The sequence below is a fragment of the Triticum urartu genome, chromosome 7A (assembly GCF_056163025.1).
Source record: "Triticum urartu cultivar PI428250 chromosome 7A, HENAU_Tu73, whole genome shotgun sequence".
In the NCBI taxonomy this organism is placed as follows: domain Eukaryota; kingdom Viridiplantae; phylum Streptophyta; class Magnoliopsida; order Poales; family Poaceae; genus Triticum; species Triticum urartu.
In genome coordinates this window covers 60,570,255-60,580,417 of record NC_141879.1, presented here as the reverse complement: position 1 = coordinate 60,580,417, position 10,163 = coordinate 60,570,255, and the positions used below count along the sequence as shown (strand labels likewise).

The 10,163-nt window shown below is 48.2% G+C and overlaps 1 pseudogene; it reads left to right on the top strand.

The window, feature by feature from the left end:
* The first annotated feature begins 1,331 nt into the window (after positions 1-1,331).
* On the top strand, positions 1,332-2,703 carry LOC125518308 (protein STRICTOSIDINE SYNTHASE-LIKE 10 pseudogene; annotated as a pseudogene).
* Positions 2,704-10,163: the final 7,460 nt, after the last annotated feature.

Here is a 10,163-nt window from a genome sequence, read left to right as displayed (position 1 = left end):
TTGTCAAATTTATCTCCCATAGATTGATCCTTTCTTGTGAACCCATCTCAGCGGCACGTCCAAATCTAACAGTGATCCTCTCATTGCTTGTTGCTAATGTGCACACACATCGATCCATGCGTAGTACCTGACATCATCCTCACGCGCACATATGCACTACTACTAGTAGCTAATTAATTCGAATGCATGCATGTATGTCTAATTGTGTACGAACTACTACTACTAGTAGCTAATTAATTGGAATGCATGCATGTATGTCTAATTGTGTACGAACTACTAATTAATTCGAATGCATGCATGTATGTCTAATTGTGTACGAACGACGTGCAAGGAGATGGCCGCTGAAGTGCGGATCTGCAGCTGCCACCATGTGTCGTCATCCCACTTGCAGCTTCGGCGACCATTGTCCACCACCCCTCTGCGCCTCCTCTCTTCTGAGGAGTCGTGGTCGCTGGGGCACCGCTGTCACTTGGGGTGGAAGAGGCATTGGCGGTAACGTGTGGGAGCACGAAGCGGGAGGATGCGGCTAGGGATTGTGAATAGTATCGCAACTTGTTTGGGTGTTCTCTTTTGGGGTGGAGGAGGCCACGGTTCGCTGCTCACTCATTTGTCCACCGCGACAACACACAAATAGCCCCCCTCAAAAATCGATCACGGTCGTCCATGCAAAAACTGGTGGAGAGAGAAAGAGAGAAACCTGGTTCGGCCTAGGCCTGACCTAGGGCCCACATCTCTCTTACGAGGCCGCACTTCGGGCGCAAGAGCGGGAGTGGACCGAAATAGTTAAAATCATTTGGCTTAAGAACGGGAGGTGGTGGGGCGCTCCTAGCGGCGCCTACTCAGGGCAACGAGGCCGTCCTAGCGGCGGTGATGTGGTCGTGATGGCAGCGAAGCATTCTCTACGGACAGCGCTGCAACGATCTCTATTGGCATCGCGGTCGTCTGCAAGGACACTTAGCTCCTCCATCGTCATGAATTCGGACCACTCCGGTCGTCGTGGTGGAGGAAGAACCGGTCGCGGCCGCACCCTAGCTTTCCCTCTCCAATCTCCTATAGGCTATAGCAACCCTGACCAAGGTCGTCCTCCAGCGGGAGCGGCACGACCGTTGATCTCTTCTAATGAGGCCATTCTGCGGAGCACCGCCACAAGGCGGAAAGCGTCGATGATGTCTAGTGGCGGGGATGCGTGCACCATGAGGTGGCACAGGGTTTTAGATCCATGCACGACGGTCGAGTCGGTATGACGTCGTAGCTAGCTATACACTGTTGAAGACTTTTTCTTTTGAAATGAAACTATTGAAGATGAGATCATTATATACAATAGATGGATCGATTGATCCGTAGAGTACAGGCAGGAGCTAGCTACACGTAGGAACCAGATGATGGATAGATTTTTCCTTGTACCCGGCCGGACTCGGTTGCCGATTCGAATCCAACTCGACTCGATTGCCTCCGTCCGTCTCGGCGTACGTGTGGATCATGCATGGGCCGACTCGGACCTGTAGCTGTCCATCAGAGTACATATAATAGGACATCTAGACACCTCCCTTCAATCCATCAAACCAAACCACATCCAGCAGATCGACACACACGGTACAACCAACCTCCATCGAACAGCCGACGTGATCGATCGACAAGCTTAAGGTAGCCGGCCAGCCAGCCAACATGGGCTGCAGCATGAGCCGCCTCCTCAAGGCCACCGTCGCTCTGGTCATACTTGTCCTTCTCTTCATGCCCGGGGCCATGGCAGCCGCCGCCGCAAGCTTCGACGCCTCCCGGGCACAACAGCTGCCCCTGCCGCCCGGAGAAGTGCACGGGCCGGAGAGCGTCGCCTTCGACGCTCAGGGCCGAGGCCCCTACAGCGGCGTCTCCGACGGCCGCATCCTGAGGTGGAATGGGCCCAAGCTTGGCTGGACAACATACGCCTACGGACCAGGCTACGACAGCGAAACGTGCACGACATCCAGGTTTGGCACGGAGGCGGACATAGAGAGCCGCTGCGGTCGCCCACTTGGTCTGCGCTTCAACCAGAAAACGGGTGACCTCTACGTGGCCGATGCGTACAAAGGGCTTATGCGTGTGCCGCCCGGCGGCGGGGAGGCCACCGTGTTGGTCGACCAGATTGATGGCATGCCGCTGCGTTTCACCAACGGGGTTGACGTCGATCAAGTCACCGGTCAAGTCTACTTCACCCATAGTTCGATGAACTACGACAGGTCAGAACACGAGATGGTCACCAAGACCGGGGACTCCACGGGCCGCCTCATGATGTATGATCCACGAACATCGGACGCCACCGTGCTCCAACCAAGGATGACATACCCGAACAGCGTCGCGCTCAGCGCCGACCGCACACACCTCGTGGTCGCATCTACTGACCCGTGCAAGCTGCTGAGGCACTGGATCAAAGGGGTTGACGCAGGCAAGTCCGAGCCTTTGGCCGACCTGCCGGGCTACCCAGATAACGTGAGGCCCGACAGGAAAGGAGGCTACTGGGTGGCGTTGCATCGTGAGAGAAATGAGTTGCCCTTTGGTCGTGATAGCCATCTTCTTGCTGTGAGGGTCGCTGCTGATGGGAACATAGTTGAGGAGATGAGAGGGCCAAAGAAAGTCAGGCCAACCGAGATCATGGAAAGAGATGACGGCAAACTCTACTTGGGCTCGGTGGAGCTTCCTTATGTCGGCGTAGTAAAAAGAAAGTAGAGAAAACTAGATGATAGTATGTATAGTTTGGCTTTTAGTTTCATATTATTCTTGTGACTAAATGTAATGCTCCAGTTTCTTTCATATCTCACAAACTATTGTAATCCTTATTTTTGTTAGCAAACCATTTGTTTTTTGCTTCATTTTAATGTCAGACAAGTCTCACCGATAGCGCTTACTGCTATGCGCTAGAGAGATGCAAACTTGAAGAGATGGACGTAGGGCGTGTTGGCGGAGCCGATCCACGGAGACATGTTCCGCTCCACCACCTCTGTCGCCATGGAGTCGCTGAACCCGCGCAGCGCCATGGCCACTTTGCCGTTCTTGGGATCTCGGGTGACGACGACCCTGACGGACGGCGCTCATGGAGTTCGTCGTGGTACCGTTCTATTCCCAGTGCTTTTCTCGGTCCAAGCCAGTACCCATCCCTGGTCCCCTCTGTCGGGGCGCACGCTATCCTAGTACCACGGCAGCTCGCCGAGCACCTCCGTCTCGCGCGCAGTGGGTCCCTGCAGCAACAGCCTGCATGACGATGTCTCGGCGACAACAATGTGCGTCCGACTCGCCCGTATCCAACAATTTGTGCTTGTGCATGGGGCTCACCCGTATCCGTGCAGTTTGGTGAAGAGGCTGGCAAGGGACAACCGATGGAAAGGAAAACGTTTCTTTTTTCTTTCCATCCAACCAACCAGCAAACGAATGGGGATTCTTTTCTTTTTTCTCAGCCAGTCAATGAGAAAAAAAAAACATGAATCACTTGGTAGCATGGCAGCATGCCATCTCCTCCTCCTCCTCCTCCTCCTCCTCAAGCTGCACTACGCCGAACCGGACGAGTTCCGGCCACCTCTTTCTTCTTCTTTGCAGGCAACAACATGAATCCTCTCACCAGAGGCAGAGGGAGGGAACCTTCACCTTCTTCCCCAATTCCGGATGCATCCATTATGTATTTTTAACATGCTCCGCTTGTGTTCCAACCATTTGCATGCTTCAATTCCGCCGCTTAATTTCCACCTCATGCCTGCTCCTCGGGCCTTAGCACGATGACTTCCCGACTGTCTACTACAACAAGGTTTGCCCGGCTCCGGTGAGGGAGGGGCGATGACGGCGGCGCGCCTTTGGCTCGCTCAAGTGCTTGTAGTCGACGCTAGGTGGCCCTCGGACATGGTTGTAATTTTTATTACCTCTGATGTTCTTTATACTGCCATGATTAAAGATGAATAGATTGGAAGTTTCTTGCAGGAAAAAAACTACAAAATTGAGCATGCTGGTGATGGAAGAAAGTTTTAATCAAGGAATTATTTGTAAGCAAAAACTCCACATTTTATTCTTTCTCTTGAGTGCATGCCTCATTATTTAGTCATCGATGTACATATGCTAGTTCTTCATGTTTCAGTCATAATTCCTTTCTCTTCGAGGGAATTTATGGCCAGGTGTGTTCAAATACTTTCACCTTCTAAACATGTTTTCATATGAATGAGCTGAAGTCATTTCCTAGAAACTGTGGTGCTTTTTCTTTTTATTTAGGTTGCTCGACCAAGGCTGTTCAGTGATTGTGTGCACTCCACATGCATCGCCATTTACCGAGTAAGAAACACATGTTATTTTTCTGATTATTTTCACAAGTTATCAAAATGCATTATTTTACCGACCATCATAAGTTAACGGAATGCATTATTTTACCGTTTAAATGATGCTAATTTCCTAGGGTCGATAGTGTAGAAAAATAGAATAATTTTCTACTTATTTATCCTGTTACGGTAGTTTTTGTATATGAGAAACTACAAAGATATAACCAAACCAATATTCTTTAAAATTACGTATTTTACTCCTTAAAAGGACTAGCTATTTTTATCAAAATTCATCTAATAGAGGACCCTATTGTGTGACAACATTGAGACACAATGTGGAGCATTGCTACTGTCGCAATGACATTGGAGGCAAGGCAATATTGTAACTCAGTGTTACAAATATGAAAGGGAACAAAGTGACGACATCACATATTATGACCATGGTATGTGTATTGTAGATTTTTAGAAATGCATGGCCGATATATGTTGTTATGTCTTGATACTTGTCCTTGTGATTGAGTGCTTCCTCTCAGGAAACATAACCTCGTGGATGACCCTGTCTATACTTCATAACCAAAACATAATCTTCTTTTGGTTATTTGATTTTCTCCAGGATTTGTCCCCTTATGCTCCTCTTATTGCCTCAAAAGAGTTTGGTGTTGTGGCAACTCACGGGCACATACCTCGAGAACAGTTTTTTTTAAAGAGGCAAAAGGATCACACGATATATATCATTTCATATACCTTGGCAGCAAAAATACATTGTGGTGGTCACCCTCAGCTACGACGATGTGCATTCCTTGGCACCAGGAATTGGCCTGGGACGTCGTGGAGAGGAGAGGAGGGGGCGGGCGACACCGTGGAGGGAAGGAGAGATGGCGGTGAGAGGAAGGTGCGGGCGACACCGTGGAGGGAAGGAGAGATGGCGGTGAGAGGAAGGTGCGGGCTGAATGACATGGCGTCGAGGGAAGGCGGCAGCAAGAAGCCGTAGCGGGGAGAGATGGCGGCAACGGCGCTGTGACGAGGAGAGTAGGCCGGGGGAATGAGATGTGCATGTGCCGTGCGGTAAGTCAGAGAGTGAACTATTTGGTTTATTATAAGATGAGAAGAAAACGAGCTGTTGTTTGTGTTTTTTTTAGGGAACGAGCAGCTGAGAAATGAATATATATTGTATATGGGCTTATCTGATTATTTGAATATGTGTTTATATATTCCCTTTTGTAGATTGGAGGTAAGAACTATCGCTTCGGATGATGCTTTGGAAATGTCAACTCACAAAGCTTTATGATGGGCGGACTCAAAACTCATCGAAGTCTTAAACAATTAGAAGAGATACCTATAAATAATGGTTCTTTTTTAATACTTGTTGCATATGATAATACAGAAGATGAATGTTCATATATGCTTATTTTTGCAGAGTATGAGAGAGATGAAGATGTATTATGTCAACATTCAAAAGGAATCCTTTGACAAAGTTGCCGTCGTGGTGTTGTTGGTAGGGGCCTAAAATTCACCGAGTTTTATACAATAATACACATATATATGTAGAATCAGAATAAAAAATTAAAAGGCCCGTGACAACGCATGGGCATTCTACTAGTAATACTAGGATTTTCGTTCTTTCGTCTTCAATTCCTCTTCCTCGAGCTCCGACCTAATTAATTATATTCTGGAACTCGCCTGGCCTCATGACCCCGTTCGCCGCCAGCCGGGAATCTTACGTTCGTCTACGCCGCCGCGATTTCTCGCCTGCCTGACGTCATGGCAGCATGCCATCTCCTCCTCTTCCTCAAGCTGCACCACACCGAACCGGACGTGCTCCGGCCACCTTTTTCTTTTTCTTTGCAGGCAACAACATGAATTGTCCCACCAGAGGCAGAGGAGGGAACCTTCACCTTCTTCCCCAATTCCGGATGGATCCATTATGTATTTCCAACATGCTCCGCTTGTGTCCCAACCATTTGCATGCTTCAATTCCGCCGCTTAATTTCCACCTCATGCCTCCTCCTCCCTTTCGATTCGATCCAACCTACCTACCTAGCTTCTCTCGCCCACCCCGCCTACGACCTCCTACCCTCAGGCTTCATATATCTTCCAAGACAAGACGCCAGGGGCCAACAAGAGCGTGAGTTGTACACCATCCTCCCATACTATAATGTACTGTACTGTGAGAGATTCAATCAGCACATATGGTCCCGGTCAACGGAGCACTCACTGGCGGTGAGGAGCTAGGAGCAAAACCACCTCCTCACAAAGGAGAAGGAGAGCCTCGCCTCTCGGTGGCTGTCGCCCAAGCCCCAAGTCATAAGTCATACACGCACCTCACACGCGGACGAATGCCTATCTCTAGTATATATAGAGATTGTCTTGGAACACATGATAAAGAGAAGTATATCTAGGTGCCGCAAATCAGTGAGGTGGTGCAAGCTGGACCCTTCCTGACTGGTTGGTGGGCATCCCAGACATGCATTCTTTTCTTTACAGACTTTGGTTTCTCATGGGAAAGAGAATCAACATGGCATGCCTGCTTACTAATTGTTTGGCATTCTTGCGGCTGGACTCTATTTGCTAGCCAGTTACTGCTTACTAGTGGATTGGTTGGTGCTCTTGCGGCTGAACTCTATTTGCTAGCCAGTTACTGCTTACTACCACTAGTGCAGAACTGGGCTATAGCACCGGTTCGTAAGGCCCTTTAGTGTTGGTTCGGTAACCGGCACTAAAGTATGGAGACTAAAGGTCCCCCCTTTAGTACCAGTTACGCACAAACCGGCACTAAAGGGCAACCACGTGGCACGAGTCAGCTCCGGGAGCGCGTAGGACATTAGTACCGGTTGGTAACACCAACCGCTACTAAATGTTTGGGTGTGTTTTGGTTTTATTTTTTATTTTTACTTTAATTTTGTGTTTTCAATTTAATTTAGTGATTGTTTTACATTATAATGAGTTGTTAAATCACTAGGTGAAAGTACCGCAGATTAGTTTGACTGGATGCATGTGGATCCTAGCTAAGTCATCAAGTATATGCCATATCCATATTATATATAGTTGATCACCTAATTAAGTGATCGAGGTAATATGGATATGGCATATACTTGATCACTTAGCTAGAATCCATCCAGTTGAAACTAATCTGCGGTTTCTTTCATAAATGATATAATTACGCATCATCATCATCATCATCATCATATTAATATAAAAACTCTTACATCATATATATCATCACCAACAATAGTTTTTATAGCTAGCTAAAAATCATCATATAATAGTCGCTGTTGGAAATATGCCCTAGAGGCAATAATAAATTGGTTATTATTATATTTCCTTGTTCATGATAATCGTTTATTATCCATGCTAGAATTGTATTGATAGGAAACTCAGATACATGTGTGGATACATAGACAACACCATGTCCCTAGTAAGCCTCTAGTTGACTAGCTCGTTGATCAATAGATGGTTACGGTTTCCTGACCATGGACATTGGATGTCATTCATAACGGGATCACATCATTAGAAGAATGATGTGATGGACAAGACCCAATCCTAAGCCTAGCACAAGATCGTGTAGTTCGTTTGCTAAAGCTTTTCTAATGTCAAGTATCATTTCCTTAGACCATGAGATTGTGCAACTCTCGGATGCCGTAGGAATACTTTGGGTGTGCCAAACGTCACAACGTAACTGGGTGGCTATAAAGGTACACTACAGGTATCTCCAAAAGTGTCTATTGGGTTGGCACGAATCGAGACTGGGATTTGTCACTCCGTGTGACGGAGAGGTATCTCTGGGCCCACTCGGTAGGACATCGTCATAATGTGCACAATGTGATCAAGGAGTTGATCACGGGATGATGTGTTACGGAACGAGTAAAGAGACTTGCCGGTAACGAGATTGAACAAGGTATCGGGATACCGACAATCGAATCTCGGGCAAGTATCGTACCGATGGACAAAGGGAATTGTATACGGGATTGGTTAAGTCCTTGACATCGTGGTTCATCCGATGAGATCATCGTGGAACATGTGGGAGCCAACATGGGTATCCAGATCCCGCTGTTGGTTATTGACCGGAGAACGTCTCGGTCATGTCTGCATGGTTCCCGAACCCGTAGGGTCTACACACTTAAGGTTCGATGACGCTAGGGTTATAAAGGAAGTTTGTATGTGGTTACCGAATGTTGTTCGGAGTCCCGGATGAGATCCCGGACGTCACGAGGAGTTCCAAAATGGTCCGGAGGTAAAGATTTATATATGGGAAGTCCAGTTTTGGTCACCGGAAAAGTTTCGGGTTTTATCGGTAACGTACCGGGACCACCGGGAGGGTCCCGGGGGTCCACCAAGTGGGGCCACCAGCCCTGGAGGCTTGCATGGGCTAAGAGTGGTAAGGGACCAGCCCCTGAGTGGGCTGGTGCACCTCCCACAAGGGCCCAAGGCGCCTCCAAGAGGGGAAGGGGGGCAAACCCTAGGGCAGATGGGCCCTAAGGCCCACCCCAGGTGCGCCTCCCCCTTCTCCCCTTGTGGCCGCCATCCATAGATGGGTTTGGGGCTGCCGCACCCCTTGGGGTGGAAACCCTAAAGGGGGCGCACCCCCTCCCTCTCCCCTATATATACTTGAGGGTTTTGGGGCTGCCAACATATGAGTTCTGACCTCTCCATGGCGCAGCCCTGCTTCTCTCCCTCCTCCTCTCCCGCGGTGCTTGGCGAAGCCCTGCTAGATCATCACGCTCCTCCATCACCACCATGCCGTTGTGCTGCTGCTGGATGGAGTCTTCCTCAACCTCTCCCTCTCTCCTTGCTGGATCAAGGCATGGGAGACGTCACCGGGCTGTACGTGTGTTGAACACGGAGGTGCCGTCCGTTCGGCACTAGGATCATCGGTGATTTGGATCACGACGAGTACGACTCCATCAACCCCGTTCTCTTGAACGCTTCCGCTTAGCGATCTACAAGGGTATGTAGATGCACTCTCCTTCCCCTCGTTGCTAGTCTCTCCATAGATAGATCTTGGTGATACGTAGGAAAATTTTGAATTTCTGCTACGTTCCCCAACAGTGGCATCATGAGCTAGGTCTATGCGTAGTTACTATGCACGAGTACAACACAATGTAGTTGTGGGCGTCGATATTGTTAATTATCTTGCCGTTACTAGTCTTATCTTGATTCGGCGGCATCGTGAGATGAAGCGGCCCGGACCAACCTTACACGTACGCTTACGTGAGACCGGTTCCACCGACTGACATGCACTAGTTGCATAAGGTGGCTGGCGGGTGTCTGTCTCTCCCACTTTAGTCGGATCGGATTCGATGAACAGGGTCCTTATGAAGGGTAAATAGAAATTGGCAATTCACGTTGTGGTTTTGGCGTAGGTAAGAAACGTTCTTGCTAGAAACCCATAGCAGCCACGTAAAACATGCTAACAACAATTAGAGGACGTCTAACTTGTTTTTGCAGGGTATGCTATGTGATGTGATATGGCCAAGAAGAATGTGATGAATGATATGTGATGTATGAGATTGATCATGTTCTTGTAATAGGAATCACGACTTGCATGTCGATGAGTATGACAGCCGGCAGGAGCCATAGGAGTTGTCTTAATTTATTTATGACTTGCGTGTCAACATAAACGTCATGTAATTACTTTACTTTATTGCTAACCTTTAGCTTTAGTAGTAGAAGTAATAGTTGGCGAGACAACTTCATGAAGACACGATGATGGAGATCATGATGATGGAGATCATGGTGTCATGGCGGTGACGATGATGATCATGGAGCCCCGAAGATGGAGATCAAAAGGAGCAATATGATATTGGCCATGTCATGTCACTATTTGATTGCATGTGATGTTTATCATGTTTATGCATCTTATTTGCTTAGAATGACGGTAGTAAATAAGATGAT